The 19,031-nt window shown below is 54.0% G+C and overlaps 1 protein-coding gene across 2 annotated transcripts in view; it reads right to left on the bottom strand.

Annotated features, from left to right (window-relative positions):
• CASZ1 (castor zinc finger 1) overlaps window positions 1-19,031 on the bottom strand; it is a 150,216-nt gene that overhangs the window by 113,722 nt on the left and 17,463 nt on the right. For both annotated transcript variants that reach the window (XM_082611877.1, XM_082611876.1), the window contains exon 2: window positions 3,298-3,452. The gene's annotated coding sequence lies outside the window, so the exon portion shown is untranslated. The remainder of the gene's footprint in view (window positions 1-3,297; window positions 3,453-19,031) is intronic.

A 19,031-nucleotide genomic window follows, 5' to 3' on the forward strand; every position in this document is an offset into this window, starting at 1 on the left:
TGAACTGTGGAAAGACTTTCCATGTCTTTCCATGGCCAGGATCCCTGCCCATGAGTTGGGGCTGGAGACTGTGCTGGCCGTCTGGAAGTGAGGGGGTCTTAGACAAACCCATTTTTCAGCTCTCAAAGCTGATCAACATCCAGGCACAGAGATCACATTTAAAGCCACAGTGAGAGGAACTATACAAGCTTCTAGGCCCAACCTCAGACCCAGTACAGAACCCGTGGAGCAAAGGCACAAAACAGGCTTCAGTGCAGCATCTTAGGGCCAAAAGGACAGGGAGCTGGAAAGTCCCTGCTGAAATCGGTGCTAGATGCAAGCAGGCCTTAGGCCTCCCCTCCACATGGTGCTGACCCAGGGGCGCCTAATGCACTCCAGCAAGCTTTCTTAGCAACGAGCACAGCGCCCAGGGTGGTGCTTCTCCCCTTGGCACTGTCAGGTGAGAGAGAGGAGATGCAGGGCCAGGCATCGGGGGCCTGGAATGCCAGTGTCACCCTGGGGTCTGGTCTCTTCTTCCCCCATTCAATCCATCAGCAAGACCACTTTACTCTCCCTTTAAACACACATGGACCCTGCCCCCTTCTCCCCATTTCCCCCTTCTGTCTCAGCCACTTTTACTGATGTCAGATGGAGGAAAGGAACAACAACAACAAAAGCCTGTCTGTGGGACATTCCCAGGGTGAAGAGAAAGCGTCCACTTGGTTCCTAAAACCACCAAAAGCCCCATCCCAGCATTTAACCCGGTGGCTGAATTCAGACTCTCACTCAGGCGGCTGCCTCCTCGTTTCTGCTCATGCCACCGCCAATCCGTTCTCACCACGGCAGCCCCAGCCACCTTTTTAAAACAAAATCAGATCACTTCACCTCCCTGCTTGAAACCCTCCAGCAGCTGCCTGTCACCCAAAGAATAAAGTCCCAACTTCCCCCGGCACATCACGTCCTACCTACCGCAGCCCCACCCCATCCACCTCCCAGCACTGGGGCCTCTCTCTGTCCCCTGAGCTCCCTGAGCTCTCGGCCTCAGCTCCTCCAGACTAGTTCTCCCCTGCTGAAATAGTCCACCGCTCTTCGGATGGCTACCCACTCCCTATCCTTCCATCTCAGCTAACTGTCGCCTCCTCTAAGGAGCCTCCTCTGACTGCCCAGTCACTTCCCACCACCTCATCCATTTCCATTCCGCACTAATGATTTCCTGGTTGTTTTCTGTGGGTTTGTTTGTTGTCCGCTTACCCAACCAGAACTCCGTGAGAGCCGGTCGTCTTATCACTCTGTCCCTAGTGATCGGAAGACACCAGGCCCTCCATAACTGTTGAATAAACAGAACCAGATCTTCTGTGGCGTAGCCAGAAGTGGGGAGAATCCGAGTCAGACAGGATCAGGCCTGCAGACCAGGCCTGAGCACAGACTTGCCCCAAGCCCACACTCTGGTGTGGTGAGGCAGGCTACCTCTGAGACCACGGGTCACCCCTGCCACACAGGACCCTAGCCTGTGACCAAAGGGCCGGGTGAGTGAGAAGGGGCTCGGCCATGACATTCCCACCTGGAGCCCTCTGAGTTCCCAAGCTTCATTATCAAGCCCGAGACGGCCGGTGCCAGGATGCGGGAGTCCCAGAGGACTCGTGGAGCCCATACCCCATGCCGGGTGCAAATCCCAGCTGGCACGGCCCCTGGGAGTCAACAGTAAGTGGAAACTTCAGAAAGGGAAAAGCTAATGGGCATGTTTTGCCGAGGGAATGAAGAAAACAGAAAGCCTGCCATTGAGGACAGAACCGGCAAACACCGCCCCCTGGAAAGGGGCTCCACAGGCACTCTGGCAACCTGCTCGCGCACAGGGTACAGGGAGCCGGGGAGACCATCCAGAGGCTCAAAGACGCATGGGCTTGCCATCCCAAGACCCGTGATCATCAAGGAAGTGGAGTCGAGTGAGAAGAGCCCAGGAAGGAGCAGAGAAGTACAGGTGCCGGTGCTGACCTGGCCAGAGGGCTGCACAGCCAACAGTCTACACAGCCCCATCGCCATCAGGGGACAACAGCCGTACATCTTAAACGCGGATGGACCAATTCCTGGAGGGTGATCGCATTCTGGACACCAGGAAGAAGAGTCTCAGACACATGGTTGCTCCACCACAACAACCCAAGGCCACATTTACGTCTGATTTGCAAATCTCTAGGCCTTATCCAGGGCTTCTGCTAGTTCCCGAGGTGGCATGGCCCAAAGTGACCAGGCCTGCAGCTCTGGGGACCACGCAAACCCCAGTGGGCACCAAGGCACCCATCTCTGCAAGTGCTTCCTCCCTGCAAGTTCAAAGTCCAGAGTTGCAGCACTTGGCCACTGGAGGGAGGGGCAGGACACGTCTGCCCTGGGCGCCCATGGGAGGGAGAGCACAGGTGGGTGAGCCGGGGCTGTGGACTCCGGCCTGACACACGCAAGAGAAGCAGCCCCCAGCCCTGCCCTTCCAGCCACACTCTAGGCCCTCAGCCTCAGCCCCCACCCTTAGATGCTGTCCGTCAACTTTACCAACGCCCAACCCCTCTGGGCTGGTTCCCTCCGGATCTTAAGAGAATACTGACTAATGATCAATACGTGGTAAGTCACCTGCTGTGTGTCAACCCTCCACCCCAAGAACTGCCAAGTTTGACACCTGCAGGTAAATATCTGACAGTACCAGCCCTGTAGACTACCCACCTCAGGCGTAAGTACTTGCCTTAAGCAAGGGCTACTTCTGAGCCGGGGTCAAAAGATACCTGTGGCCTCTTCTCTAAGGAGGGTCCTGCCTGGGCTGGCGGGCCACCAGGAGAGCCCCAACAAGTCACGCATGAGCTCACAGCAGAGCAGGAGCCGCTGGACACACAGACAGGCTGGACTTACCGCTCCCAGAGGTGATGTTCAGAAATGACCTGACACGTAGTTCCAGGAGCAGTGGCTGCCAGGGCACAGGCCTCACCCGGAGCACCTGCACGCTGCTGGCACCATTCAGTGTCATACAATGGTAATGCTGGGAGGATTCTTCAGGGTCAGTTATTCCAACCTCTTTATTTTACAGGTGGGGAAACAGAGGTCCAGAGGGGAAAAAGCAGTGAGTCGACAGCAGAGCCAGGGCCAAAATGCAGATATCCTGTTCCTAGGCCCCGGCTCTTTTCTCGAACTTGCAAATTCTCACTTTCACTTGGGGTGGCTAAGCTACCACCGCTGAGAAAGGCCTACGCAGTCCCTCCCCTAAGAAGGAAGCCCTGACCTCGTCAATCACAGCTCCCACCCACGTTTCCCAGTGGCACCTTGGAAGTGGGGAGCAGCTACCTTTGCATCCCAAGAAGCCGGGGTCCGAAGTCCATTCCAACACACACCACAAGAGTTGCAGGACCCCCTTCTACAGGACGGGTCGACGCCGTAACAGCGGGAAAGGCAGGTGGGCTGGAGAGGGTCTTTGCCTTCACTCAGCGAGGTCTGTTTACCTACCAAAAGGAGAAAGGAAAACAGATTATTAGGCTACAACTGAGACCCACAGAGCTACTCAGAGAGAAGGACAATGGAGGGTAAGGTTCGGACACCTTGCCCGGCAACAGGCCAGCGAGGTAAGAGATTCTTGGACCTTGCCTACCAATCTGCAGATGGCATTGCCGTGGTACGTGCCATGCCTGACCCTACAACAGATGCACCCTTTGCACAATTATTAGCCAACTGCTATGCAGTCGTCGCACCTAATAAAAGAATCAAACAGGTAGAAACAAAAATAGGCCAATCAGGTGCCACCCCAGGTAAAAACAGCGCGATCACACCCTAGATTTGGCACCTGAGGTGAAAGGTCAGCCTGACAATGAATCAAGCTGACGCTGGAAACCAGATTAGACCCATGCAACCAAACTAACCCTTGGCCTCCCCAACCTCCTGCTCCCTCCAGACTTTCCCTCCACCAGCTCCCAGCTGCTCCCATGACCCCCTGATGGCCTTATGGGAAGTCTCTAAAAATGGAATCAACAGGTGTCCCTGCAGCTACCAGGATGGTGATTTTGGCTACTTCTCTTTCCTTCCCCCTCCCCATTCTGGTACTGTGCCCTTACATCTCATAAAAAAGAAAAGAGGGTGAGATTCCATTGTGATAGGTGTTGGGCCAAAAAAATGTGGCCAAAGAAAGTTGGTGCCCTGCTACCGGCAACCTTTGTGTCAATTTAAGCAAATATTGTGGTGTTTCCATGGTGATTCCTGTTTTGAATATCCACTACACTCACTTTTTAAAGGGCTTTTCCTGTTTGCGTTTCAACTTCAAACCTGTAAATATTTTCAGCCTTTTTAGAAAAATTCGCCCACGTGCGTGCAAACACAGACACACCGCCACCAACCTCGGCACACAACCTCCCAGGCCTGGAGTCTCAGCCTCACGGATGTGAGAGTGGGGTGCAGGAACCCCGAGGGCACTGTCCGTCTGCTCTCACACCCACCCTGCGTACAAGGCTGGCATGAGGGAAGGTGGCGGCTGAACCGCCAGTCCTTTTCTTCCCCCTCTGCCGGGGCACTGCAGTACCCACAGCGCCTGGCCTGTGTATTCCCAAAGCCTGTGAGTGGGCTCGGCCCTGATTCCACAGTGTGGCACGGTGTGGGCAGCTGCCTGGCAGGTTCTCCCACTTGGCCCAGCCCCTGGATCCCCTGGGGCCTCCCTGGAGTGCATGAACCCCTCCTCTCTTGCCTCCCAAGGTTGGGCCATGAGTGGAAGGGGGAGTTGGTGCTTCGAAGGCAGGAGCTTCCAGCATCAGCTCCACCCTACCTCCGCTCTGGGCAGTGCCACCGAGACCAGCTCCCTGGGAGAAGCATCGGGGAGGGCCTGCAACAGTGGTCCCAGGCTTGGAGCAGCCCAGGTCCCACCCCACCCTTTAGCACCATACAGGGTTAACAGCGGGTTTCCTGGTTTCCATGGATTCCCGCCAGGCCCCTAATGTGAGTTTCGTGTGATTTGGGGGAAGTGGATTTCCTTTGTTTTCCAGTTTGGGAATATTTTTTTCTTTAAAAAAGAGGAAAAAACACTTTAATGGGAACTTCAGGGCCACTGGGAGACTCATTCCTCTGGGCTGTGACACTCCCCTGACTGTTGGTCCAGAATCCCCAAAGCCCGGGGCAGCCCACCCACCGACCAAACATCTCTGAGCTGGAGGAGGGGTGATCACCTACAGATCCCCACCCCCAGAACACACTGCTGCTGGGGGCGGGGTGCTCCACCCCCACATCGCATCAGAATGACCGCTACCCTACCTGACAGCCAGCTGCTTATACAGCCCGCTGACACGCCTCCCCTTCCAGGCACACACGTTTCCCCAGAGAAAAGGCAAAGCGCTAGAAAGACCAGAGTGTGACCACATATAAATGGTGAGCATGAATGATACCAGGGCCTTACGTCCTAGCTCAGAAGGGGGTTCCAGTTACAGGGGAAGGGGCTCTTCCAGACCCTGGTGGGGCCCTCGTCCGGCCTCCGCCAGCTGACAAGGGGCCTGCCCGAGGCAGAGGGACCTTCTCAGCTTTGGCATCAAGGGCAGCTGAAGAAAGGGCGCGGCCAGGCCTCCTTTTCCTCCATCCTCCTCACTCCTGCCACCCTCCGGCCCTGCCAGGGTGCGGCCTTGCTCCAGGACTGTCCCCAACCAAGCAGCCTGACCCAGTTGCCAAACCAGGACGCAGGCCACAGGGCCTGTCGTGGACAGGGCCCTCCCACAGCACAGGCCCCAGGGCCACGGCGGCAGCAAGAATCCTGGTCAGCAGGTGCACAGCCCAAAGGACGGAGCTCCCTGGCCAGCAGCTCCGGGGTGAAGGGGTGAGAAGCCAGGTGCAGGCACGGAAGTAACACTGGGCCGAGAATCAGAAGATAGGGGTCTGAGTCCCAGTTCTGCCGCTTAAGTCACTGTAGGCCCTGGGACAAGCCATGTACTCTCCCCAGGGCCCATCTCCTCGCTCGTCCAGTGGAGATAACACCTTCTTCCCTCCTACCTAGCAGACATGGGGGATCCACAAGAGACGCGAAAGGCGTTAAGAGTGCTCCAGAAACGCTCCCGGCTGGCAGCGCCCTCTTCTTCCAAGTCTCTTCAAGGTAACCTTCCAGAATCTGCCCCGAGCAGGCCCATACGCCCCTCAACTCCTCACGCAGCCTTCCCTGTGGCATTTAAATCCATACTGGACTCAAGTCATTTGTTCACAAGTCTGTCTCCACCATTGATTTTTAACTCCTCAAGGGCAGAGACCAGGTCTTAATTATCGTTGCGTCCCCGGCATTTAGCACAACAGCTGGCCCACGGTGTGCAGCGTAAGTGTTCGTGAAACTGAACTAGTTCCTGATTTTATGTCAGAATCAGATGGGCCTGGCTCAGCTTCATCCCCCTCCTCTGACAGAAAACTTCATCACCTATTTTCACGCTCCCTTCTGTTTAGTTTCCCTGAGTCCCAACCTGTGTCCTGGGCTCTCCCATCTCCTCCATCAACACCATGAATTAATAACTTTCAGGTTCAAGGAGACCGCTTGATTACTTGACCCTTCTCCAACTGATTCCAGTAAGAATTGACTGAGCACCTACTATGTGCCAGAGACCATGCTGGGAGTGGAGGGCACACCCTCTGCCAATAGGCCTATGTGAGAAGTAATGATATTCTTTTTCCGGACGCCTTCTGTTCGCCAAGCAGTGGGCTGAGTGCTGTATGATATCATTGAATCTTTACAACACGAAGTAGGAAGGATTATGATCCCTGTGGCTAGATTAGGGAGGGCAGGCACAGAGATACGAAGGGACTTGCCAAAGGTCACACAACTCGCAAGTGCTGGACCCAGGCCTGGACTCGGGCTGACGGACTCCAAGGCCCACCTCACTTGAAAGTTCCTCTTCGTCCCCACCCATGACCTCAGCACCCACCCACACCTCATGCTGTTTCCCCTCCTGAATCTCAGTTCTCCTGACCTCCAAACAGGTCTCCATCAAATCCCCCAGAGCCAACCAAAAGCACTCAGAGATCACAACCAGAGGGAAGGCAAAGGCCAGGCTTAGGCGCTTCCTTCCGGCTGGGCGGCAGGTTGGAGGGAGGTGAGGCCTACGGTGACGCACCTGGTGAGCAGGAGGAACCCCTGGATCCACCTGGTAAACAGGGTCCCAGTTGTGGGCGTGACCTCCTGGCGCAAAAAGGGGCTGAGCCACCCAACGCTGTCACCTGATGGGATAAGGACAAGGCAGCCAGTCGGGAGAGGGCCACTCTAAGTCAGGAGGCCCTGTGGGCACGGGACAACTTCTATTTTTTCTCTCCAGACAAAGGGTATGCTAAGGGGCTTTACCTGGGGGGTGGGTGGGTACACAGAGATTTCGGCTACCTCCCCCAAAGCGGTACCTCCTACTGCAATGAACACCTGCCTCAGAGATGCAGGACTGAGAAGCAGGGCCACAAGATCCCCTGCTTTTCACTGGATGAATGTGCAATGGGGGGAGGGGGAGGGGCGGGGTGGCACCCATCATCTCCCCAAAGGCGAGAAGACACTGGGGGGGGTGGCAGGAAAAGATCTACATCCGAGAGGATAAAGGGGTGGAAGATCAGGCTGGGCGGGGAGAGGACAGAGCCCTAATGAGCAGATTTCATAAACCACCTGGAGTGAAAACAAAAGTGCAGACGTGCACATTGCCCAACTTCAGGGCTGTATGGAAAAGGGAAAAAAAAAAAAAAAACAATAAAAAAATCCACATCTTAATACAAAAATCCTACATGATGTGTTGTGGCACGAAAGTGTTTTTCACTGCATTTTTCATCTGTGATCTCACACAGCCTCCGATGGGTACGCCCAACGCGGCAGGTATTTGATGGTACACAAACAGGGCAAACGCAAACACAACGAAAGCAAGGGCAGCAAATATTCAAATTGGTCCAAGCTGGCATCTCATGGCTTCAAGTGGCCTCTGGAGATGGCTACGGTGGCTCCGAGAATGGGCCCCTTTAGATTCCTGAGGGAGGAACAAATGGGGCAAGGACACAGCTCAAATGGAAAGAAACATGTGGCGTTGTGAATTCTCAGAACTCCACCAGCAGAACTGCGGGCCAGCTGGTTATGTGGCTTTCTGCACTTCGGTGCCGTCCTGCTGCCGACAGGGGCCAGAGAGGGGACCCACACACCAGAGGCCCCTCCTGTGTGTCACTCACCCCACACTTACTGTCTGTCTCCTTTTTGCCCCACCCCTCCCCCTTTTTAATTGTTGGATGAGTTTACAGAGCTGTGTGCCAAAAACAATCAACTCTAGGGAACAGAGTTATACAAAAAAGGGCGTGTCACCAGAGGGAGAGGGATATCCATGGAAACCACCACCTTTTCACAGTAGCCTAGGTAAAGCCAGGGGGAGGGGGGCAGTGTGGGCGTGGGGTCATAAGCTCCACCCAGGACAGGGCCCCCTCAAATGCTGGGGTCACTGAGGAGCCGAGGGAGCCACATCTAGTACAGAGGGTCAGGAAGTAGGGTCAGCCAGAGACCACCACCAGGGCAGGGCTGTCGGAACTCAAGTGTGCACACACGCACTCGTGTGCACACACATGCCACCCCACCAGATCACTGGGACAGCAGTGGTTTAGTGGTTTAGTGTACAAGCTTGGGAGCCAGGCTGCCAGGTATGAGCTGCCATTTACAAGCTGTGTGACCCTGGGCAGACAACTTTAACTTCTCTGTGCCTCAGTCTCCCCATCAATAAAATGGAGATAATAATAGTACCTCCGACATACGGTTATGAGGATAAAATAATGTATTATGTGTAGCATGCTGAGAAAAGTAACTGGCACATAGTACGTGCTATAAGTACTTAATAAATAAAATCAATCAAAAGGGCTAAAGGAAGAGAACGGGGGAAAGGTTTCCAGCCTCTGCCCCTGTAGAGGAGGAAAATAATAATAGTTCACATTTATTAAGTACTATGTACCAAGGACCTTAATACATTAATGCATGTAATCATCACAAGAATCCAATGAGATAGTTTATTATCCCAATTGGACAGTTGAAGAACTAAGACTCAGAGAGGGATGTGACCCACCCAAGGTCACACACCGGGAAGTGATTTGAACCCAGGCTTGTCCGACACCTGTGCAACATGCTGCTTGGCGAGGAGAGGGAGAGGGAAGCGGGTGGGGAGGAAGCAAGGGAGGGAGGATGAGCTTCCAGGAGGTTCTCTTTCCAGAGTGGACTTAGATGCACACAGCAAGTGCAACCCAGACGCGTTTTTCCCAAGCTTACAAAGGAAAACGAAAATCCTCCAAGCCAGTGACTGCCGATGGAAGGAACATGAAGTAGGGGAAAGCTGAGATGGCCAACAGGCTCAGGTATCCACATTCCTCAGGAGGTCCTGTCCCAGTCCTGACCCCAGGAGACAAAAGGTGCTCTCCAGAATCCGGAGGCCCTGGAGGGGAAGCAGCAGAGTTTGGGGCCCACCTCCCATCACTGAAGGCCCAGAGCCTGGGAAAGGTCCTATTTCTGGGTCAGAATCCTGTGAACAACCCAAGCGTCTGCCTTCTAAGAACTTGGGCAGATTCCTGGAGGGGACAGGGCACAGGCGAGGAGAGCCTAGGCCTCCCCTGTTGCAAGGCCGGGCCCACGGAGGCCCAGGAGGCCTGGGAGGCTGAGAGCTGCTGTCAGAGGCTGCCCACCCTGAGCTGTCTGGCTCTCACCCTGCTCGGAGACAGAGGCCACACAGGCTTGGTGGCTCAGCCCTTTCTGCCATCGACCACCCAAACTCATTCAGATATTTCCTCTCTCCCTTGCTTTTTTAAAAAAATTTAATGTTCCCTATAATTCATCCGTCCCAGAAGATAATCGATAGAGCCCGTAATGAAAATCTGAGCCATATTTTATGATCCACTGCAAGCAGAAAGGGCCACATCAGCAGGTCCGGTTTCGGCTCTCCCTATCTGTCTTGCCCACTGCTCCGGGGATTACTTATCCAGCCGGCCCTGCCCACAGCCCCTCACCCAGAGCTCTGCCCTTGGCCACCCAGGAGGGTGTGGACCGCCCAGCTGGAGGAGAGGCTTGGGCCACCACCCCGGCGGCACGCCGGCACCCCGACGCTCACTCCACGAACCCCAGTCACAGGATGGTCACCCGCCATTCCAGGGTCTTTCTGGAGCTGCCCCCCACCTGGGACCCTGGCACTCCCACCCTGGAATCTCACAACCCTCTTCAGTCAGGGCCCTTCCAGAAGCCTGAAGACCCTCACCAGGACCTGGAGGTCTGCGCCGGCCTCAGGGAGCCAGGCCAGCCCCGACCATGGCATTCGCTCCCCATCAAGAAAGGCCACCCGCTCCCGGGGGGTTCCCCGGGGGTGCTCCTAGGAACACCTGGGACCCTTGGGTCAGTGGCGGCGGATCATGATTGCTCATTATTACTACCTCGAGCATGTCCCTCCTCTCCCTGGTCTCCACCCTGTGAGGTGAAGGGTGTGGATGAGCCTGAGGGGACGGACGCACAGGGGGCCGAGGGGGGCAGCCCCCTCCTGCTCTGACAGGGACCACTGGGGGGAAACAGAGCCCCGCCCCTTGACCTGGCACCACCACTGGGAGCCAATCAGCAGGTGAGGCCCTGCTCCTCCCAGAATGCCTTGCTGCCTGGCACCAATCAGAGAGCAGCACATCACCAGTGCTGGGAGGTGCGACCCCAGAGGGCCCAATCAGAGCCCAGAGGATGCTCCAACATCCCAGGAACAAAGACTGAAACCAGTAAGAAGTGTGACTCGGCCATATCGTGGACCACTATGCAGCCATTAACAGACATGTACAGAAAGCAGGAAACTGGGGAGACGGAACTCATATGACTCTATCGTTTAGAATGCTGTCCAGTAGAACTTTCGACGCTATCCAGTACGGTAGCCACTGGCCGTGTGTGGCTATGGAGCACTCGAAATGTGGCAGGTGTGACTGTGGAGCTGAATTTTTAATCTTCTTTAATCTTAGTTTAAGTTTAAATGGCCACATGTGCCTAGAGGCTACTGCATTGGACAGCACAGGTTTAGAGAGAGAATTTCATCGATGTAAAAAAAAATTCTTAATAAAAAATCTAAAAGCCTATTATCCAAGGCAGTAGAACAATCATTATTAACTATAATAACAGAAATAGTTAATGTTCAAGTATGCTGTGTGTCAGGCTCAGTGCTCAATATTTCATACGGATCATCACACTGAATCCTCACCACCCTCCAAGATACATAGGATCGTTATCCCCACTTTATAGATGAGGAAACTGAGGTTGAGCAATGTTAAGTAAGTTACCCAGAGTCACAGCGCTGGGGGGGCAAAGCTGGGGCTCAAACCCAGGTCACTCTGTTCACCTAACCTGTACTTTTAACTACACTACATGTTTAAAAATTATTTTCTTCACAGTTTTTTGTATTTTCCAATGAGCCATGAGCATGACTTACAATCAGGAAAAACATGTCTTTTTAAAAAAGACCTTAAAAAGAGGCAAATCCTTTTTCCCCAGGAGGGAAGTTTATGAAGAGATTACTGGGGCCCCTGGCCAGCTGGGCCTCCAGCTTTTGATCAGAGAAAGGAGAAGGCAGTGTGGTCGCAGGTCCTCTCTGTCCCTGACCCTCCTATTGCCCAGATGCCCGGTACTCAGGAGGCCTCGGGCCCACAGACAATGCTGGGCCTAGGATCCTCCAGCAGCCAGGCTGCCAGTGGGATCCAGTTTCCTCCCAGCCCCACCCTGGAGTCAGTTCCTGACAGGTTTCTCAGCAGTTTTGCAATCATCACCCAGGTCTGCATCTTAAAGAAGGCAGCAGGCCATGGGGCTGTCTGCAAAAGGCAACACACACCATTCTTACCATGGACCACCCTTTCCCACTGCCTTCTAGAACAGCCAGGAACTCGGCCAGCAACCAAGCCTGGGACATGCTGTCTGCCCCCTGTGGGCATGGAGAGGCTTGTTTTTCCCAAGGGGGGACAGTCATTGCCCCCATTCACCCACTCTTGGGACTGTATCTTGGTTCAGAACAAGGGGGATGAAGAAATTCCCCTTGGGACTTCCCTGGTGGCGCAGTGGTTAAGAATCCACCTGCCAATGCAGGGGACACGGGTTCGAGCCCTGGTCCAGGAAGATCCCACATGCTGCGGAGCAACTAAGCCTGTGAGCCACAACTACTGAGCCTGCGCTCTGGAGCCCACGAGCCACAACTACTGAGCCTGCGCACCACAACTACTGAAGCCTGCGCACCTAGAGCCCGTGCTCCGCAACAAGAGAAGCCACCGCAATGAGAAGCCCGCACACCGCAGCAAAGAGTAGCCCCCGCTCGCCGCAACCAGAGAAAGCCCGTGTGCAGCAACAAACACCCAACGCAGCCAAAAATAAATAAATAAATTTATTTAAAAAAAAAAAAAGAAAAATTCCCCTTGAAAAGTCCGTGATGAAAGAAAAAGGCCCAGCAAGTACTGAGCCCAGCTAGAAATGGAATCAGGGAGGATTCTGAGTTGTTTTTGCTTTTTTCCATGGCACTAACCTGGAGGGTGGGGGACAGGGAGCGATTACCCCACTTGATCTGGTTTCCATTTAAGCTTTTTATTTTCCCTGAGATGCACAGATTGTTCTGGTTTTGGGGTAGGCAGGATAAATGTCCTTACTTAGAAGGTTTTTATTATTATTATGGATTTTTGGTTCCATGCAGTCTGCAGTTCTCTGTCATTTCCAATCTACCTTAAGTTCCCCCAGATTTATATATTTATTTTGGGGGGTTGGTTTCAGGTGCTTCTGGTTTATCAAACAATCAGCCCTGTGAGGTACACTGGGTGTTTCCAGAAATTACATCACAAAAAATCATGCAGTTAAAGTGTAAGGGGAAAAAAAAACATAGCTGGTGCTTAATTTTGTATTTTAATTAGCGACTTATTGTAAACGTAGACTTTTAAAATGGAGGCGCCTGAGCAAAGCCAGTAAACACGTTTTTCTAATGAATTAATTTCACCTCTTCCCCCGCCCCTCCTCCTCCTTCTCATCCTCGTGGCAAATGTCATCTTCCAGAGTTTCTTTGCCCTCCTTTTTTTCTACTCCACTTCTTAGTCTTTGCCCAACACATATTAGAAAAAGAATACCCTGAAATAACATCAGGAACCCTGGCACCCAGGACTCTTACAGGAGCCCCGGCTCATATGAGCACGGAAGAAGCCTTGATAGTGAGGGTCCTGGCTGAGGACCCAGCGTGAAGTCTGCTGCTGTGCCCCTTGCTCTGGCCCCAGCCCTGCTTCACTGCTGCCAAACCCCTCTCTGCTGGGTCCCAGAGATCCCGCTGCTCCTGTCAGTGCCCTAAGCTCAGGAAGGGAGACGGAAGAAAGCCCAGTGCAGTGCTGAGCGCCAAGGCAACAGGAAGAGGGTGGAGTCCCCGGCCACCTGGAGCCTGAGCAGGAATGAGGTGAAGAGACCTGGAGAGAGAGGGAAGCTCCCGGTGTTGTGAAACCCAAGAGACCTCTGGTTGCCTGGAGGAGAGGGGGCACGGGAGGGAAAAGGAAGAGGGAACACGAAGCCAGAGAAAAAGAAGCCGAAACTAGAAAGGTCTGTCCAGGTCACGTGGCAGCTCAGAGCAAGGACACATCCGTCAGTCCCAGGCACCCCCTGAAGGCTGCTCTACCCCTCACAGAAAGTTCCCAGCTTGGGGGATAGGGGGCAGTGAAGGAGGCTAATTTGCCTCCTTCGGTCTAGTTTCTGGGAGAGAAGGCTGAGGATGGGGACGGAGGTCCCTGCTCCATCCCAGGAAGGGTAGACAAGCCTCAGATGTCCTAGAGAAGGGAAGACCCCCGGAAGCTGCTTCTGCTTATCATCACAAGTGGGTACCACGGGGCGCCTCGATGTCGCTGCTCACTGGGGCACATCTGAGCCCTCCTGTCACCCCAGAGGCCAGGCCAGCTTAATGAGGACAGGTGTCCACCCAGAGCACCGGACGGGAGCACGCCTCCTTCTTAGCACTCCCAAAACAGCGCAGAGACACCGTGGAGAAACAGGTTTGCTTTGCAGACTCTCTTCTGGGGCAAGTCAGGGTGTTCAGTACCGTGGGCAAAACCCCACCCTGGCTATTTTTATTTCGAGCAGGAAGAACTGTAACGCTGGGCTCGGGAAGGGCTGTCATTTACCTGCTCCTGCCTCATGACCACACTGGTAGGGGAGGGGGGCGCTCAAGAAGGCTCTAGAACACCTGGTGGCAGAATCCTGACTCCTACTCCCTAAGATTCCCAAAGAAAGGAGGGAGGAGAGGAAGGAAGAACCTCCTTCCTCCAGGGAGGAAGGGGCTGGACCTCCATGTCATCCCGCCCCGGTGGGAACCCAGACCCAACCTCACGACAGATCCTGTTCGGTTCAGCTTCAATCGGAAAGGAAGGCTCCCATCAAACAGGGGCCAGGCAGGGATGTGGGCACTGAGATTAGGAATTTGGAAAACCATCTGAGGAACCTGGCCCTGGGAAGACAGCAACAGGATTTAATACCTTATCCCGGCTGTCTGGTAAACACCCTGAAGCATCCCCACACTCCGTTAGGCAGCCTCGGATTCTCAGGTGTGCCGGCGACGGGCAGGTAGAGACAGACGTGGGCAGAGACAGGAAGGGGGGCAGTGTAGGCCTGAGGGGTGGAGGGAGGGAGGAGCTGGCCTGGGAGGATAGGATGGGTGGCAGCCAAGCCAGACAGTCAATGAAACAGCTGACAGGTGCAAGGCAGGGGGGCAGGGAGAAGAGAAAGGTGAGCTGGGGGTTCACGATACTTGGGGATGCCACCGTCACACCCCAGGGGGCTCAGCGGGATGAGAGGCAGAATCAGAGGCTTGTGGGCCAAAGCCCTAAGAGTTCTGGCAGCCTTTTCTCCCACCTAAAGGAGAAACCCAGGCCACAGGCTCCTCCAAACCAAACAGGACAAAGCAGCAAGTGGGGGGCTGGCTTCCAGGGTTGACTGGCCACCCATGAGAGCAATCTGCTGGTATCCTTTACGGTCACCCTCTCCCCAACACAGGCATACATACACCCCATGCCGAAAAGAATGTCAAATCAATCAGAATGGAGCTTCCTTCTACTCCAGGCTGGAGCTGACACGTGACAACAGGCGTTGAGAAGAAGCAGGGAGGGTGGGGAGCAGCCCTGAGCTACTCAGAGGGGACCCGGCTCCCCAGAGATGGCTCAGGGAGAGTGAAGAGTAGACCAGAAGAGAAGAGGTAGCCGGGCTGTTCCCCGGGGTCGTCCGGGGCAAACCACCTTTGCTGTGATCCAAGCACAGAGGTCAAGCCTGCCACCTCTACCACCAGGCCCAAGCAGGCCACGCCACGAATCCTCTTTTCCCATTTCCATCTGCTCCTCGATGTAATTACAGTTTTGGATTGAAATCCACCCGAAGTGTGACCCCCCTGCCTGAGGCACTCTCCCTGATCTCAGAGAATCGGGAACCATTTCCAAAGCTAAAAGACGCACCACTTTTCAATGTTTTCATCTCTGGTTTCTTTCAGCAACACTCTCAAAGCCGTCCTGGCCATCTCCACCGGCACTGGTCCTCCCTCTCGGCCCCCTCAGAACCACAGGGCCTCCCGTGTTCCCAGCAGTGGGAAGGAAGAGGTTCCTGGCCTGTTACGGGTCCAGGCTTGGAGTCCCTTGCCTTCTGAATATCCTCTAAACCCCACGATCCTAAGAAATCCCATCCATAGCCCCTTGATCCAAGAGCCCCAGATGGAGAACTTTCCTACTCCAAACATAATCACATGGAACGCTGGCCCTGCTGCTGGAGGCCGGCCTGACCCTCAGACATTTCCCACCACCCAAGTCAATGCAGACCTCTCTGCTCCAAATGCGAGCCTGCAGGCCCTCGAGGAGCCACCAGGAGAGACTGGGAGCCTGTGCCCACCCTCCCCTGCCCCAGTGCCAAGTTCCCTGCAGCCCAAGAGCAAGATGCTAACACCCAGAGCTCACACCACCTGCAGTCAAGGGAAGCCTCAAGTGTCTTCTGCCGCCATTTCTGCTCCAGTTTTTCGACTCTGGCCTTGCCGGTATCAACAGTTTGAACCTTTGCATTAAACACACACGTGCGTGCGCACACACACACACACATCACTCTCGAACAGGGAGCGAAAACACATAGAGAAAAACCCCACAAGACCTAGGGCTGGGGCTGGAAACCAGCGTCACTGGCTCACCGTTTCCCCCGCACCAGGCAGGCAGCCAGAGAACCCAGGGCAATACAAGCTACAGACCTCGCCAGACATTAGAACACTTGTTCGGATCCCTACCCTTTGGAAGCTGGTCCCCCAATGCAGTGCTTTGGGCCATTGCTGCTGATAATTTTTCAGAGATAAACAAACCGGTTTGGATAAAACAAGAACCAACCTGAATTCTCTACCCAAAACTCAAAATGAAACTCTCTCATCACCCCTTTCCCTCCCTTCTCCACCCTCCTGGGCTATTATCCAGTTCCCTAAAATTCAGACAACTTGGTTTTTTTTTTAAAAAAATTCAGTCCTCTAGGCTTTTTTGTTCATGGACACTACCATTTGGTCCAACTTGAAGAAATGCTGGCTTATTGAAAACATCCTTTGTCCAGTTTCTCAAGTATGCCCGGGTCAGAAAGAAGAATGGAGAAGGGGATTGTGCCGGGGAGTCTCTGCCAGACTGATGTCTGGCCTGGGTCTCTTTCCCTGGCTCTTTTCAGGCTCAGTGTCTTTCTTTCACATTCCCATTGCTCCCCTAAACCTGCAGCCCCTTTAAAAAGGGTGTTGTGTGGACTGGACACCTGGTCTACCCCTCCTTTTGAGTAGCAGAGGAAAGAAGTTGCTCAGTTCCCCTTGGGGGTTCACCAGGTTAGCTGAGGCTCAGTGTCAAGACAGGAAGGAGGCCAAAGGGCAGAGAGGAAAGACACAGCCCTGAGGTCTGAGGCCACGTGTGTCTCCCTGCAGGCTCAGTGTGTGACGCGTCTGCTGACAACCATTGTCATTCATGCCTGACACACCCTCACCCACCACCCCGTCCCACCCAATCATACCCCCCATGTCCCCCCAGCCCCTCTGTGGGGATTCTGCTTTATGCCCTAAGCTAGTCTGGAACCTCTTCCAGGGCTCCCGCCTCCCAAGTCACCATCAGTGGGGTCTGCTCGGTCCCTGTAGCTAATTTACACCCATCAGGGTATAAAATAGCAGAGGCATAAATGAAAAGTCCAATTTCTTCAAATTTGCATTGTAAAACCATCCTTCAACTTCCTTGAAATAAATTTTACTATTTTATTAGTGCAAACAAAATGGTAATAAAACACTAATACAGCGCCTTGTATCCAGGGGAAGAGCTAAAATTAACATAGAGCGAGCAGTGTTTGCTATTACATTCAATTACCTTTTTACTTGAGATTTACATTCTCATCCCCTTAATCTCCATAGTAGTGGCTTCAAAATCATCCCTCCCAGGCTCTGCCCTTCCGGAGCCACCACAGCTGGAAGCCAGGCCTCCCACCCAGATGGTGCTCGCCCCGGGCATGGCGCCTGCCCCTTTCACCACAGCTGCCTCTTGTCACAGGGTACCACTTCTCTCCCCTGCTCTTAATTTTCTCACGTCTCAGCCTCTGAGTACTCAAACCAAAGGGCTCTGACACGAGCCACATTCAGACATGCAGTTATCAGTAAGCAAGTGCACAGGGCATGGGCCGGGGGCATTGCTTGATGAGCCTGTAAAGGCTGTCCCCGGCACAAGAAAGGGGCAGAGAGCTAGCTCATGGGAGCCCTGGGAAAACTGGCATCTCTGGTTGGACAGGTTGTGGGAGACAGTTTGCTGCATGGCGCAGCTGGGGACTCTGGATTGTGGCAGGAAGCTCCGCCGTCCAAAAGTAGGAAGGGATGAGGAACCACTGGGTCCAGGCTCTTACTCTATCCATAGACAGCAAAGCTGAGGTCTTGGGAAGTAGCTGCTTGTGGGTGACAGAGGTGGGGCTAGAACCCCCTCATCCTGTCTCACCGTCCAGCACACGTTCCTCAGCATAGACAGTCCCTGACACCAGAAGTCCAGTCACCCAACCACAGCCACAGAGCATCTGACCCACCAGGAGGGTCCCTTTGTTTCCTGTAAGTGGACGCAAGCAGGATTCCTTGTCCTTGGGGACTGGTCAGCCTTGCCCTGAGCCATCGGGAGAGATGACCATGTTTCCAAGTGGCACAAAGACTCAGTCCTGGTTCCAAGTCTGTCACTGACTAGCTGTGTGATCTTAGACAAGGTACCTCCCCTCTCTAGGCCTCAGTTTCTTCATCTGTAGAACAAACACAATCATCCCTGTGCTGCCTTCTCAGGAATGGTCACAGTGACTGAAAGATCAGGAAGTCATATTAAAGCCCACGTAGCCTCGGAGGTTTGACAGCAAATCCGCTTCCGAGATGGCCTCGGCAAGGGCGGACGGGAGCCCTGGAATAAGGCCGACAGCGCTGGGATCCTCATCAGTGTCTCACACTGGGGCATCTGAGTTCCAGGCCAGGCCACCTCAGACCGCTGTGACTCTGCCTTTAACCCACAAGCCTCCTTCTCTTACTGGTCACCCTGTTGCCAAAGACCCTGGATTATTCCTACAAAATCCTTTGAACTGATTCTGAAGAAAGAATTGCCAATCGGGCTTCCCTGGTGGCACAGTGGTTGAGAGTCCACCTGCCAATGCAGGGGACACGGGTTCGTGCCCTGGTCCGGGAAGATCCCACATGCCGCGGAGCGGCTGGGCCCGTGAGCCATGGCTGCTGAGCCTGCGTGTCCAGAGCCTGTGCTCCGCAACGGGAGAGAACACAACAGTGAGAGGCCTGCGTACCGCAAAAAAAAAAAAAAAAAAAAAAAAAAATTGCCAATCAGCCCAGGGTCCGGGCTGCCTGACAGGTCCACTAGGAGAACTGGTTTGGGGAAAGGGGAAAAGGTAATACGGGAAAAAATAGATGTAAGCCCCCATAAATTTTACTTGGCCTGGCTATTACTACTGGGGGAAAAAGTGATTAAGACTAAAGGGGACACACGTACACACAATCACCCACAATCATATCACGATCACACAACCGCACATATACTTACACAATCATTCAATC

The sequence above is a fragment of the Mesoplodon mirus genome (assembly GCF_964341445.2).
Source record: "Mesoplodon mirus genome assembly, chromosome: 3".
Classification (NCBI taxonomy): domain Eukaryota; kingdom Metazoa; phylum Chordata; class Mammalia; order Artiodactyla; family Ziphiidae; genus Mesoplodon; species Mesoplodon mirus.